Source organism: Sceloporus undulatus, chromosome 1, assembly GCF_019175285.1.
Source record: "Sceloporus undulatus isolate JIND9_A2432 ecotype Alabama chromosome 1, SceUnd_v1.1, whole genome shotgun sequence".
Classification (NCBI taxonomy): Eukaryota; Metazoa; Chordata; class Lepidosauria; order Squamata; family Phrynosomatidae; genus Sceloporus; species Sceloporus undulatus.
Genome location: NC_056522.1, coordinates 45,471,056 through 45,485,954, shown reverse-complemented (window position 1 = coordinate 45,485,954; position 14,899 = coordinate 45,471,056). Strand labels below are relative to the sequence as shown.

At 43.3% G+C, this 14,899-nt stretch overlaps 1 protein-coding gene across 3 annotated transcripts in view; it reads right to left on the bottom strand.

Moving 5' to 3' along the window:
* The window catches only part of PSEN2 (presenilin 2), a 35,041-nt gene extending 22,873 nt beyond the window's left edge, over positions 1 to 12,168 (bottom strand). The window contains exons 1-2 of one of the 3 annotated variants that reach the window (XM_042438462.1): positions 12,036 to 12,154; positions 9,214 to 9,375 (exon numbers count right to left, since the gene is read on the bottom strand). The gene's annotated coding sequence lies outside the window, so the exon portion shown is untranslated. Of the gene's footprint in view, positions 1 to 9,213; positions 9,376 to 12,035 lie in introns of all 3 variants that reach the window. The other 2 variants (XM_042438446.1, XM_042438453.1) reach the window with 2 other exon arrangements.
* Positions 12,169 to 14,899: the final 2,731 nt, after the last annotated feature.

The following is a 14,899-nucleotide window of genomic DNA, read 5'->3' as shown; positions in this document are numbered from 1 at the left end:
GATTCAAGAATTAAGCATTTCAGAACAGCCACTTTTCTTTCTCTCTTCACTATCTTGTCCCCCCCCCCCCCATAGTCACTGTCATCACCATTATCTCCTCCTCCTCCATTTCCCACATAACTACACTGGTGAATATAAAGGACTATTACCTTATTAATTACTTCTAATTATTTCTCTCTCTCTCTCTCTCTCTCTCTCTCTCTCAAAAATGTGTGTATACAAATTTAATGCAGGCTGATTTCCTTTTGTTGGGGATATGCCTAAGTAGCCACTCTACAGGAAAGCCTGGAGACTTAGAATGAACAGTAATGCACTATTAGCTTGAATGTAAAATAAATGGGAAATTTATAAAGACAATCTGGCCTTTCCAAAGCAGCAATATTTCCTCTTTCATTACATGCAAAAGCATGCACAGAGCCACAAACAGAGATAGCAGCAGATTCCCCAGTGGCTGCAATCATGGAAACCACATTTTAGTTCCAAAGCCTGCATAAGTTATTTTTTTGGACTGCACCTCCCAAACTCCCCTAAACAATATGGCCAAATGCACACAAAACAATCAAGTTCTGCTCACAGAAGGGACTAAGCCTAGAGCAGGGGTAAGAAAACACTGGCCATATTTTGGACTTTCAAAGGTCCCGCTCAGCACGGCCTATGGAAAGGAATTATGGGAGTTATAATCCAAAACATCTGGAGTACTAAAAGATCTCTCTCCCCAGATGCAAAGGAAATATGAAGTGGGTCCCAGAGGGAGGAAAGAGCAGATTCTTAATAGAGAGGGGTTCTTTACAGCATCTGGTTAGGTACTCACACATCCTGAAATGCTTTCCTAGCAGCAACAAACCCACCAGAAAATGAGATGTTGATGAGTCAGTGACACAGGATGCAAGAGGAAGCTACTTGCACTTGCCTCCCTTCAAGGCTTTGACCCAATGCAGTATGAGTAAGGCTTTAACTTGTCACTGGATTAAGTCACAGCACACACCTGGGTTGCTGCACTGCAAAGACAGGTATGACGTATCAGTTGCTATAGCAACATCCTTTATTGTTCCAGCTCCTTGGTACCCTGGGCTTCTTTCCAGCCTTCTTTGCTTGGCTGTGGAGCTCCTGCCATCCCAAAAGGCTTGCTTCACTTGCATTCCCAAATGTTACATTGTCCTTGGTCAACCTAATACTCATATTCCTTTTATGTCTTTGGCTACTGGGCACATTAGATGATCCAACAACCTCTGGGCTACTCAGCCCCAAAAGCTCTTGCATGTCTCTGCTCTACCCTCTGGATTCATTGCCAAAACAACACCAAGCCTAGATAGTAAAAAGGAAGAGATCAGCAAATTATGAAATTAATGAGGCTGTGCGGGCTTACCTCCACAAATCCTCAGGTCTCCAGGACTTTAGTGAGTGGCAAGTAGGGTATTCCAGGATCTAAACCCTACCCTTTCATAATCTGCAGCCATTTTCTATTGTCTTGTCCTCTCCTACACATATGCCTGCTTGCTCCTATGATTGCATCAACATTTTACTGCAGAAACACCTAAGAAGTCATGCACTACATTCTATGAGTCTCTGCTACAGTAAGCTTTAGGTAAATATTATAGGAATGCTCTGTGTCAAACCCAATATTTCCAGAGGGGGCAGGGGAGACCAAGAGACTGTATACTAGTGATAGCTTTATTATGGAAAAAGAGAGAGTATGCATGCCTATGTAAAAAGCAGACATCTTGGGCAAGGAGAAAACTGCCCAAGACTTCAAGAAAATCAGACTTCTGGATTACATCTATGAAAATGTGTTATATAACCCAAGAGACAAATGATAGCTCCTTCCACAAATAGTATTCCCCAGTGCCAGTAAAAGGAGTAAGGATGACCTCAGAAGGACATAAAGCAAGGTGGAATCAGGGCTGAGACACAGGACAAACATATAGGGTGATTCAAAAAGAAAAGAATGGTACAAAACTGAATAAGAACAGCTTTACATTTGCGCCATTCTGTAGTTCCCTTTGGTTTCATATAAGTATTTGATAAAAACAAGCTCACCTCTTGTTCATGTAAGGAGGGCTTATGAGCAAGAAAATCGAAGTCATGAGCACATATAGCTTTTCGTTTAATCCCAAATACCACAATGTTACAATATTTTTTCTGCATTCCTGCTACACAGAAAGGAGGTAATCTAACCAGAGGTGGCAATTTGTGAGCCCTCAATCTAACTTCATGCAGCTCTTGTGTACATTCAAAGGCCTCTGTAAATTCTTGGCTCAGCACTCCAGGCCAGAACAGCCTGCTAAATGGAGATGAGGGACGAGAGAGAAAAAAAATAGGGAAGAGAGAGGAAGGTATGCCTGCATACACTTCTCCAGCATGTACCCCTTGACAAGGTTCCCCATGCTTCCTCTAAACCTCCTTTCCAATATGCAAGTGCCCCATTGCTGTTGTGTGCCTTCAAGTCATTTCCAGCTTATGGCAACCCTAAAGCAAACCTATCATGGAGGTTTCTTGTCAAGATTTGTTCAGAGGTTTTGCCATTGCCTTCCTCTGAGGCTGAGAGCATGTGATTTGCCCAAGGTCACCCAGTGGTTTTCATGGCTGAGTTGGGAATCAAACCCTGCTCTCCAGGACTGTAGTCGAACGCTCAAACCACTACGCCACACTGGTTCTCTACATCTGTCCCATCATCTCAAGTAAATGTATAAAACTCTGTTTTAAAATGTTTCACATGACAGTGTTTTGAAACAGCCTTCCTCAATCCAGTGCAAGCCTTATGTTGGACTACATCTCCCATCAATCCCCACACAACACAGTGAGGCCTTTTCACTCCATTCCTTATGGTGCTGCTTCTGCTTCCTTCTTCTTAAACTAGCTGGTATTGCTTCCATCTGATAAGTAAAATGGGCAGAGAAAGTACTACACGGAGGCACTTGCCTCAATTTTCACTTCTGCTACTTCCTTGAACTATAAGCAGTGCCTCTATTGCTTCTGCTTTATAAAAACAGGGCTTGCTATGCATCATCCACCCAAGCCTTACTCCTCTTTTGTTTCGTGAAGGAAGTGTGATGCTGAGCTGATGCACTGACCTCCAGCTTTTCCTATGTGGCCTGGAAGAGCAATAAGGAGGCAGGAGATGACAAGGAACAACAAACTACAAACCACTATTCTTCCCAAGGTTAATCTGTCCCCAAATTACCAGCCTAAAACATGACTAATTTTCTTCAAAATCTCCATGTTTTCAAAGTGCTAAAAAAGTTTAAGACTTGGCTTGTTTTAACTGTTGTTTTAATATGTTTTGATCTCATTTCCATTATTTGAGGTTATTAAGGTGGACGTGATTTATTTTATACACTCGCCCTGAGATCCCACAACAATGATCAGGAAAGAAATGTTTAAATGAAGAAATAAATCAGATTCCTCAAACAGATAAAGCCCTAAATGGCTTGGGCCCAGGGTACTTGGAGGACCGCCTCTCCCCGTATAATCCACCCTGCACTCTCAGGTCGGGCGGGAAACATCTTTTGTCTATTCCAGATGCACATTATAGTGCAACCCAGAGGGCATTTTCTACCTCAGCCCCCAGATTATGGAATACCCTGCCCGACGAGCTCCGCACAGTCACCTCCCTTGAAGGATTTAAGAGGATGCTAAAAACTTTCCTCTTCCGCCAAGCTTTCCCCCAATGAGTTTGGTGTCTGTTTTATTGATTTGGAATACTGGGAGCACTGATATTTTATTATGTGGTTTTAGATATCGATTTGATGTTTTAATACTGTTTTCTACTGTTTTAATGATGTTTTTTAACATGTACACCACTATGATCTTGAATAAGGAATAGCGATATATAAGAATAAAGAAAAGAATAATAAGGAGCTAAAACACTATCACTTTTTCCGAAACACTTCTACATAAATTTTGTAACAGAATCACAATAGAAAAGGACACATGCAGAGAAATCACTTATATTACTGAATCTAAATCTCTAGATGTTCTTTGCTATAAGTTTTGTTTAATTTATTTTGAACCAGATCTCTGAGGTTAGAATACTACTGAGAGATTGGAGACCTGGATTCATTTCCAAGCTCTATACCTTACATTGCTTTATTATAATCTAGACCAGGCAAGTTAAAATAATGAGGCTTGTTTTCTGTCATCTGATAGTGTGGCTCTTGTTCCAATTTCATATTGTCTTCAACACTATCTGGATGTTTGGAAGGTACAGGCTCATTCCTGCTTTCTGGACCATATCTAGGAATCTGTGGCGCATTACAGACCACCTGCTTGGGGCGGCCTGTAAACGACCCTTTCCCTGCCGGATCGGGGCCTCAGCTGCCACAACGGCAGGCTCCAAGGCCCCGATGCGCCGCTTTCCAGGCCGCGGAGAAGCTGCAAAAGGCCGCTTCCCCATGGCCTGGAAAGGGGTGTCTTTGGGGCTTCAAGCCCCAAGTACACCCAGCGGTGGCGGGGAGGAGGAGAAAGGGGTTGCTTGGCTCCTTTCTCTTTTGTGTTGCTGGCGCAGCCATGTAAAGGCTGCGCCCAGCAACGTAAAGCTGGAAGGAGCTCCAAAACGGAGCTCCTTCTGGGGCCGCAGAAAGGGCGCCCTAGGTGCCCTCGTGTGGCTCCACTACGTCACAACTGCGCTGCCCCATTTGGAGGCGGCACGGTGGTGACGTAGTAATGGCAGCCCCCGTGTGGAACGGGCGCCGCCATTTTGTACGGACTGGGTCTGTACTAGGGTTAGGGGCTTCAAGAAGTGATGCCCTTTTCTAACCCTAGTACGGACCCAGTCCATACTTTTATGCCCGTCTGTAACGGGCCTGTGTTTCTTTTGTCTTATGTGGCTTTCTCTACCCATATGCCTGTGTAAATGAGAAGCAGAGGTAGAGTTGGGATGAGAATGTGGACAACACACAGAGAAAGAGCTATGTAACCCAGCATGGTGTAATGGTTTGAGCATTGGACTATGACTCTGGAGACCAGGGTTTGAATCCCCGCTCATAACCCACTGGGTGATCTTGGGCAAATCACACACTCTCACCCTCAGAAAAAAACTGATAGGTTTGCTTTAGTGTCACCAGAAGTCGGTAGCAACTTGAAGACACACAACAAATCCTGAAACACTGTAAGCTTCACCCAGAGCTCAAAGTACCTCTTTGGACTACAATTTCCAGAGTCCTCAGCTAGCACAGTGGTTCCCAACCTTCCTAATGCCATGACCCTTTAATACAGTTCCTTATGGTGTTGTGACCCCCAACCATAGAATTATTTTTATTGCTACATGCAAATAAGTGTTTTCCAATGGTCTTAGGCAACTCCTGTGAAAGGATCATTCGACCCACAAAGGGGTCCCGACTCACAGTCTGGGAATCACTGAGCTGTAATTCAAAAGCCCATCTACCACTCGTTGCAGTTAACAACAGACTTCTGGAGATGAAAGATTCTTCATTTAAAAAAAGGCTCCCAAACTTAACCAAAAGTCCAAACCATTCTTTTTAAAGACAGAAGTAGATAGAAGTAAGATCTCTGGAACACCAGCAGCAGATTGCCAAAAGTTTCCAATAATACAAGAGTGACAAGTTGCTGATTTTTTTACCAAAGAGATCTCTGCCAATGGCTGCCTTTTGTGCTAATTCCACTCTCTAAGCCTCAGTGTTCCTGGCCTTTAAAACATAGTAAGGACAGGTTGCTTACCTGTAACTGTAGTTTTTTGAGTGATCATCTGCGAATCCACACAAATGGATATCTGTTTGCCTTTGACCTAGGGTACTTTCAGATAGAGTACTTCCAGTAAAAGGCATTGTGCAGCTCTCCTGTCTTTTCTTTCTTAAGAGACGTGTTTTATTTAAGAAAAAGAGATGCAAGCAGCAATAGGGAAACACAAGGGGACAACGCATGGAAGATGCCTACATCTGGACTCCCCCTGTAAAATTTTGTGAACTGAGGGAGTTCAATTGCACAAAAATGTTCTCCTCTGGAAGTACCTCAGGTCTTTGTAGACATTTTCAAAGGTTTGCTATAAGAACCCCTGATCTGTAGTAACACAAGTATACTATACTTTTATATGTGGGTTATCCCACTATACAGCTCATGGTATGCAGCAGCTAGCAGGCTTCAGCACATGAACAGGATTTTATATTTGACTCCACCACCATCCCAGCTCTGCTAGAGAAATCCTGTGTTGCTGTTACTTTAAGCAGATCTTACAAGCCTGAGGTCTGGCCACCTCTGCTGGAATAAAGAGAACACAGCTGGAGGCAGAACAGCAAATCAGTACATTTATTGGTCTGTAAAGAATAAAGCTGTTCTTCCATCCACAAAGGAAAGGTCACTGTAGCAAAGGAAAGAGGCACTTCAGAGGAAACAGAAGAGAAAAAACAGATTCAAGCTCTTCTACAAAAGCCAGCATCTGCAAATTTTGACAGCTATCTTCCTTTGAAAGTGTCCCATTTGTTTTATCCCCAAGATGAAGAGCTGCTTTGTAAAATATAACTCTTATCAAGCTTGAAAGGAAATAAAAACCAAGTTAACAATGGTCCAAACACATTGCAGAAATAATCCAGTTTGAAACTGCTTTAACTACCCTCGCTCAGTTCTAGGGGATCCTAAGATTTGTAATTTATTGTGGCACTACAGCTCTCTGAGAAGGCTAAATGTCTCAAAAAACAAACAAACTACAGTTCCCAGAATTGAACTAGGGCAGTTAAAGCAGTCGCAGACTGGATTATTTCTGCAGTGTGTTTTGGTCCAATGATTAAGATCCTGAACTTGACCTTTAGCACAAGCTCAGTATCAACACTGACTATAGAACAGAAGTGAGCAACTGTTTGGGGGCCACACTGCCAATCTCAGGGGACCTTGGGAGGCTGCACCCCATCACTGCACCTCCAACCCCCTCTCAAATTGATGATGATGATGATGATAATAAGATTTATTTATATCCCGCCTCTCTACAAAATGCAATCGAGGCGGCTTACAAGGTTAAATATACAGACCAAACCCTCAACCCCCCTTAAAATACAATTAAACAATGCAGAATTTAAACATAAAACATATTTAAAAATGATACTCCCGTGTCCTCCTACAAGGCATAAGAGAAATGTCACCACATTTTTGGCTTTCTCTAGGCAGAAGCCTTTTTTACAACAAAAGTGACCTGGAACTCAACTGACTATTGGAAACATGCCCAAATTGCCTCCCACATTTCCTAGGAGGCATTTGGGACAAAAATTTGGAGGGGGATATTAGGGGCTGCCTGTAGCCTCTGGTTTCACACTTTCCCCACCCTGATATAGAAAGACCATCCCTAACAATGCTACCCTATACATTAAAAAAAATCCCTAAAAATAGGCATGCTAGCACCTTATAGACTAAGGTGCCAAAGAACAGATCAAAATCCACAGTTGGGCAATACTTTCCCATTGTATACATGTGGCATTACAAATTAGCCCTACAGAGCACAGCAGGGCTTAGTTCAGATAAAATATGGTTATGTTCCAAATTCCCAAGACTAAGGCCATAGTCCTACATTCTCTTACATAACTCTGAGATTTGCTTCTGAGTGCATATGCAAAGGGATGCCTACAGAAGAGTTTGTTGTTGTTAACTGCCTCATGGTGACCCTATGGACGAGACATCTCTAATTCCTCCTATCCTCCACTGCTCTGTTTAAGTACTGAAGAGTCATGCCTTTGATCTCTCTGAGTGAGTCCAACCATCTGGTGAGAGATCTTCCTTTCTTTCTACTGCCCTCCACCTTTCCTACCTAGCATTATTATCTTTCCAAGTGAGTCATGCCTTCTTTCTCATGATGTGGCCAAAGATAGGATTAAGAGAGCCAAAAGTGGTTGGATAGCAGATTGGCTTCCCACGGGGTAGATATATTTCCTTGTCTCACTTCAATCACTGAGGTTCTGCCAATGTGCCAAACAATATAAAACTCTGGGAAAAAAGTCCTTCTTGCCAGAGGTGACAGAAAAACATGTGTACAAACATTGGGCAATGTCCCCCCCCCCACCCCAAACTGCCTTCAGCTCTCTGGAGAAATTACAGTAGGCCCTCCACATTTACTGGGTTAAGAACACAGGACCCCAGTGAAAGTGGAACAACCACAAATTAAAAAAAAAACACTACTTTTTTTTACCTGGGAGACCACCTCTCTGGGAGTCTCTAGTTCCTCTAGCACAATTCTATAGTCAACATCCACCAAACATTGACCATAGAATCATGCTGGAGGACCTACAAATGCCTACAATGAGTGTGGGTAAGGCGTGGTGCCACAATAAACTACAATTCCCAGTTTTCTCTAGTAAGCTCAATGCAACTCTATGGTCAATTTTCAGCAGAATTTTTCTGGAAGACCTAGAGATTCCCAGAGAGAACACATTAATCAACTCTGCAAATCATAAAAATCACAAAAGTCAAAGCTGCAAATGTGGGGGGCCAACTGTATTATCTTGTCTTCAGCTTTAGAAACTAAGGAGTTTATCACATGAAGGAGATCAGGAGTTTATCCCATGAGTCTCCTGGAAAAATCATGTGATTAAGGAAACAATTTCACATGACATCACACAAAACCCACCATTAAAGTGGTCAAAAAGAAGCATTAACATGCTTCTTTTTTACTTTCAGAATTTCAGCAACAATGCAGTTACAATATCACTCTATTTGCGCAATTGCATGTGATAATCAGTCACACAATTTCCCCCCTTTTTTGTTTTATTTGTGGGATGCTTTAAATGTGCTTTAATGCCAAAATTAGCTCCAATGTGATAAACTCCTAAGGGAAAGACATCTTTGCTGAAGGCATGCTGATTAGAGTGGAGGTGTATGTTGTCCTATGGTGGCCAATTAAGCTCATGTTTGGACCCACAACAATCCACAAGAGGACTGGCTCTCTCCCATGTGGCTTGCGCTTATGAGGCACATTGATTCATTTCAACCTGACTCAATCAGAGTCCAAACTCTTCTGCTGCTCGTGATGAGAGAAGATAATTAAGCGTGAAATGAAACTAAAAAACAAGGTAACAATGGTCTAAAACACACTGCAGAAATAACCCAGTTTGAGACCGCTTTAACTGCCCTCGCTCAGTGCTAGGGAATCGTAGGAACTGTAGTTTATTGTGGCACCAGGCCTTACCCACACTCATCTATAAGACCTTGCCCTTGGACTGAAACTGAAGATGGATGGGCTCTATGGGCAGCAGCACTAGACAAAGTCAATAAGATTACCCTTCACAGTGTTACTCAGGGGTCCTTCTCGTAGATAGACCTTGACTCTTGTGGGGTGCCCAGTGAGAGATCACTTGCACCAGCAAAACAGGAGCTCTAATGGGCCATCAGAGCTAGATCAGTTCTGAAGAGCAAGGTTTTTCACAGTGGTGGCCCTTACACCTGTGGGAGGAGGAGAGGAAATATGCAATTTGTACTATTTGAGGTGGCTGCCCCGCTTTGCATAACGTACAGGCCATTCTCACCTGATGTAGAATATACACCAGGATGTACTTGAAAAGACTTTATTTTAACCTTTTAAAAAGATATCTGGAGATATCTAACAGGATTATTTCCTATTTTCTCCCACAGTCTCTACCTAACCCAGGATCTTATTGGAGATTTGCTGCACATTTGCATAAAACACATAAGCTGCATGGCATGATTGTTGTTGTTCTTGTGTGTTGTTGTTTCCAACTTAAGGTGATCCAAAGGCAACCCTATCTTTGGGGTTTTCTTGGCAAGCTTTGTTCATGGGAGGTTTCCCCTGAGGCTGAGAGCATGTGACTTGCCTAAAGTCACCCAGTGAGTTTCACGGCTGAGCTGAGAATCGAACCCCGGTCTCCAGAGTTGTAGTCCAATGCTCAAACCACTACCCTGTGCTTCCTCCCAATACAGCATGTTAATCAGTACTTCTGTCTGACAGCTGGTTTTTGCACACAGTCTTATCTGTGAACAAGACTAAGGCCTGTTACAGACTGCCAAAACAAAGCTGCTTTGGGTATCTGTGGAGGTATGCTGTTTAAATGATGCATGCATCCTAAGAATCCGGAAGCTGCACCAAAGCTGCACTCCAGAGCTTAGGAATGGAGCGTGGCTTTGGCGCAACCTCCAGACTCTTAGGACCCATGCATCATTTAAATAGCATACCTCCAAAGAGACCTGAAGAAGCTTTATTTTGGCAGTCTGTAACAGGCCTAAGATCCAGTCCACACTACAAAAATAATCCAGTTTGAGACTACTTTAACTGCCTTGGCTCAGTGCTAGGGAATCCTGGAGATTGTACTTTTTTGTGGCACCCGAGCTCTGGCAGAAAAGGCTTAATGTCTTACAAAACTACATTTCCCATAATTCCCTAGCATTGATCCAGGGCAGTTAAAACAGTTTCAGACTAGATTATTTCTTCAATCTGTTTTGGGCCTAACTCTCCCAGAAGAGCTACACATCATCTGTCAGAGGAACCCCGCCACCATTTCAGAGAAGATCCCGACATTTCATCACCAGCTACTGGAAAAAAATATATGGTAATATTGGTATCATAGTTTTCCCAGTGCCCTTTGCTATACCCTTTCTCATCTCTGACACGGCTCTTTTAAAGAGAGACTCAAATACATTATTTTTTTAAATGTAGACTTGAACAAGGCAGTTAATATTCAATTAGATAATTGCTGAGGTGTTATTGCTGGCCAGTGCAGCTTAGTGGTTTGAGTGCTGGACTAGGACTCCAGGGTTGGACTTAGGCTAGGAGGCCAGGGTTCAAATTCTAACTTGGCCATGGAAACCCACTGGATGACCTTGAGCAAGTCACACTTTCTCAGCCTCGGAGGATGGTAACAGCAAACTTCTCTCCCCCACCCTCGGAAGAGTCAGTTTTATACCCCTCTTGGTTACTGTCAATGAGAGCAGATCCACTCAATCAACTATGGAATGGTTCATCAACACATAGGTAAATCCCACTGATTCAATGAGTCGACTCTAGTCAGTATTAACACCAAAAATTATGCCTTGCATAATGGCACTGGACAGGAGCGGAAGAGAGAACCAGCCTAGCATACTGGTTTGAGTGTTGGACTATGACTCCAGAGACCAGGATTGGATTTCCAGCTCAGCCATGAAACCCACTGGGTGTCCTTGGGCAAGTCACACTCTCTCAGCCTCAGGGAAAAGCAATAGCAAACCTCCTCTCAACAAATCTTACCAAGAAAGTCCCATGATAGTGTCGCCTTTTGTTGCTGCTGTGTGCCTTCCAGTAGTTTCCGACTTATGGGGTTTTCTGGGGCTGAGAGTGTGTGACTTGCCCAAAGTCACCCAGTGGGATAGAAATAAAAATAATACATAAATGAATACATTGGACTATGACTCTGGAGACCAGTGTTTGAATCTCAGCTTGGCCATGAAACCCGCTGAGTGACAATGGACAAGTCACACTGTCTCAGCCTCAGAGGATGGCCAAGGCAAACCGCCTCTGAAGAAAGTTGATAGGGTCTCCATAAGTCGGAAATGTCTTGAAGGCACACAACAATAACAACAAAGGAGGACAAGGCATGCTTCTTTGTGGTTTGTATTTGTGTCTTATGGGGACCCTAAGGCAAACTGATCATGGGCTTTTCTTAGTAAGATTTCTTCAGAGGAGATTTTCCATGGCCTTCCTCTGAGGCTGAGAGAGTGTGACTAGCCCAAGGTCACCCAGTGGGTTTCCATGGCCCAGCCAGCATTCGCACCCTGGTCTCCCAGTGTCCCAGTCCAGCGTCCAGATCATGGCTCCACGCTGCTTCTTAGTCCTGCTCAAAATGGAGGACATTTTGGAACCCCTGCTGGGTATAAGGCTGAAATGGAGGGCATGTCCTGGAAAGGGCAGGGGAAAGAAAGCGGAGCACATGAGCAAATGAAAGCTTAAAACATAAATAGAAACCCATGTTTGCTTCTTAGTCCTGCTCAAAATGGAGGACATTTTGGAACCCCTCCTGGACCGACAAAGGCTGAAATGGAGGACCTGTGGTCACCCTGGCTTCGGCGCAACCCATTCCCACGAACAGGGCCCAACCCGTGTACCAGAACCTCACCTCCAGAGACTCCCTTTCCAGGCAGCTCCTTCTCTACAGAGACGCCGCCCCGGTTCGATCCCGCTACAAACCAAAGGCGCAACTTCCTATAGGTCTTGCTGACCCGGCCCTCTCCCCTCTAAGTGAAGCCCCGCCCCGGCAGTCCCGCGCCTCTGATTGGTTCCGACGCATTCTATTTCGGAACGTTGGTTCCTCACGGGCGCGCCGCCCTATTGGGCCACGCCTCTGCCACTCAAAAGGGCCTCCCAATGACCAAGAGAGGCAGAGCGGTAGCCGACCAATAGGAAACCGAGCCTGTTGGAACGTTCCCTTCTGGGTTTAAAGAGCCAGGCTGAGGAAATGTGAAGACAATGCAGGGCGAGGAGAGCTATGGGTGCGTCCGCACTGCGGGAATAATCCGTGTTGACACCGCTTTAGCTGCCATGGCTCAATGCTAGGGAATCCTGGGAACTGTAGTTTTGTGAGACATTGGGCCTATGTCAGAGAGGAAACAGGAAAGTCTAAAACTGGGACTTTCACGTTGTGTCGATGTGGTCTGAGGCTGCATCTGCCCCACAGAAATAATCCTGTTTGACAGCACTTTGATAGCTGTGGCATAATGCTATGGAATTCTGGGAACTGTAGTTGTGTGACCCGTTTCGCCTTCTGTGTCAGAGTTCTGGTGCCAAAACAAACTACAAACCCCAGGATTCCATAGCATGGAGCCATGGCAGTCAAAGTAGTGTCAAACTGGATTGTTTCTGCAGTGTGGATGCAGCCTGAGGTTAAACTCAGAGAATTAAAAGACTCCGTAAGGCAAACTTCATCAACCAAATTTCGGATTCTTTTTAATACAGTCTTTACATTCATTTGGCTATAACATTCTCTATTCAAAAACATAATCCCTGCTGCTTTACAGTTCCCCAAAGCAAATGCTTTACATCCTCCTCTATTCTTTTGTAAGCATACATTTCCTTTGTCTTCCCCCTTCCTCTAACAGAATAACTTTTACATTTTTAAGGGTCACAGATCTGAACATTACTTCAAAATCCCATCACTTTTAATGTCAACAAAATTCGATCACTGGTTCCCAATCCTTTTTATGTTCCTCCCACGATTTACCTTTCAGCAAACAGATAAAATGCAAGTCATTTCCGACTTATGGCAATCCTAAAGCAAACCCCTTGGAAGAAACTTGCCAAGAAAACCCTGTAATAGATTTGCCCAAGGTCAACCAATTGGTTTCTTCTTTCTTCTTCTTTCAAAAAAAAAAAAAAACCTTTTTATTAATATTCGTCAATAAAACAACAACCTGCTTCAACAGATACTTACAATATGGTGATTTTATATATATAATCCCAAAACAAAGATACTCCAATACTATGACTTCCCTCATCTACTCAAGAAATATTAATCCTAAATAAATTATTTCTCATACACTTATTTTCTAAAATGGTTTAAACAGCAGGTTAATTTATCCATCTCAACCATTTCTGTTTAATTTCGTTAACCATTCATCCACCGGTGGCATAATATGATTTTTCCAAAATTGCGCTGATGTCAGTCTTGCCGCAGTTATCAAATATAATGTGCCAATGCTTCTTCTCAATCAGTGGTGGAATATTGTTTAACGGGTTTAGCAGACCAAGCTGGAATTTGAACCCTGGTCTCCAGAGTCACAGTCCGATGCTCAAACCCCTACACAACTCCGGCTCCATCTTTTATCTATCGTGGACAAAAATATAACCAACCAGAGAAGACACTATGATAAAAGAGAAGCTCAACGTTGTTCCATTTGCCTTCCTCAACCCCAGCCCAAATAAAGGCCTTCTAGATCCAACGTCTTCTGTGCCCACTAAGAACAGATTCTCTGATACACATTCATTAAAAAGCCTGCAGGCTCAAAGTTCATTCGCACGCTAGCTTTCTTACTATATCACATGCCAAGCATCTGACCCAGAAGAAGCATTATACAGTAGTTCCTTCCAGTCATTCTGTGATTCATATTGTCATCCACCCTGGGAAAACCTTTTAAATATAATAAACTCTTATATGAAATTCTCTTATCACTTTACTGAAGTGTTTTTCCCAGTCCTGACTCTACACATGTGCAGCAGGAGAAGTAACAGGAGGCCAATGTGACCAAATGAGCCACACCTTTTCAGCCTCCTGGTGCACCGTGCAGAACCTCATTTTAGACTGTTCCTCTACAAGACAACTAAATCCAAAATCCACCAAAAGGTTATAACTTTATTGGCCAGTTGAAATGCACAAAATATGTCCTGCAACCTTTTAAACTTTTTGTGTGTGTGCAACAGCCTGCATTTCATTTTATGTCTTGGTTACATTTGCATACTGCCTTTCCCTTTGGTGAGTTCATGGCAGTATATAGGGCTTTATCTTTTCCATGTTTTATCCCCACATCAAGCTTGCAAGGCAGGCCAAGCTGAAAGACAGTGAGTGGCCCAAACAGTGAGTTTAATCACTCAGTGAAGATTTGAACATATATTGTCAAGCCCCAATGCAATCACTCTAATGTACTAACTGTCCCATATACAAAGCACCCTGGCTTAGTCTTATATGTGGGTGTACTGATGTACTGAGAGGTTTATGAGTCAGAGAATGAGATTTAGCACAGAAGGTTAAGAATGGTGTTATCAGATACTGAGGAAAAGTCCAGAGTAGTGAAGTTCAGTATGTAACATTTTTCTTTGGTCATCAGAGTGACTGATTAGGATAATTTTTTTTAAAAATGTAACTTCTAGCCACCATTACAAATTGTGCTTCTCAATGGAGTTGTACTTGAGGCTTATCAGGCAGAGAAAACCCAGGTGAAGAGCAGCATACCACTAAGGCACTTGGCAACTGGCACAACTATGTTGCAA